The following is a 590-nucleotide window of genomic DNA, read 5'->3' as shown; positions in this document are numbered from 1 at the left end:
ATCAGTTGACCATATATACATGGGGGAGGGGTTATTTCTGGGCTTTCTATCCTTTTCTATTGGTCTATATGTCTATCTTTATGTCAATACCACACTTTTAAATTGCCATAGACTTGTAAGACATTGAAATCAGGAAGTGTATTACCTCCAGCTTTGCTTTTCTTTCACAACATTTGAAGTCCTTTTAGGTTCAATATGAATTTTAGGATGTTCTTTCCTGTCTTTGCAAAACTACAGTTGTGATTTTGATAGGCATTACATTGACTCTAAGTTATTTTGGGTAGTATGTACATTTTAACAATATTAATTCTTCCATTCAATGAATACAGGATATCTTTCCATTTGTATGTGTCTTCACTGACTTCATTCATTAGTGATGTAGATGTCAGTATACAAGTCTTTCACAGCTTTCACTTACTCCTAGATATTTTATTCTTTTTGATGCTATCATAGATGGGGTTGTTTCTTTAATTTCCTTTTCTGGTGCTCACTTTGGCTGCACATATACTAAAATTGGAACAATACAGAGAGGATTAGCATGACCCCTGAGCAAGGATGACATGCAAATTCATGAAGCATTCCATATTTTT

At 33.9% G+C, this 590-nt stretch overlaps 1 non-coding gene across 1 annotated transcript; it reads left to right on the top strand.

The window, feature by feature from the left end:
- Positions 1–483: 483 nt before the first annotated feature.
- Positions 484–590, top strand: LOC112390859 (U6 spliceosomal RNA). The gene has a single exon (XR_003001347.1). It is a non-coding gene; the product is annotated as a U6 spliceosomal RNA (small nuclear RNA).

Source organism: Neophocaena asiaeorientalis, unplaced genomic scaffold (assembly GCF_003031525.2).
Source record: "Neophocaena asiaeorientalis asiaeorientalis breed wild unplaced genomic scaffold, Neophocaena_asiaeorientalis_V1.1 scaffold160, whole genome shotgun sequence".
Lineage (NCBI taxonomy): Eukaryota > Metazoa > Chordata > Mammalia > Artiodactyla > Phocoenidae > Neophocaena > Neophocaena asiaeorientalis.
The sequence above is the reverse complement of the archived record's forward strand: the minus strand, read 5'-3'. Positions and strand labels throughout refer to the sequence as shown.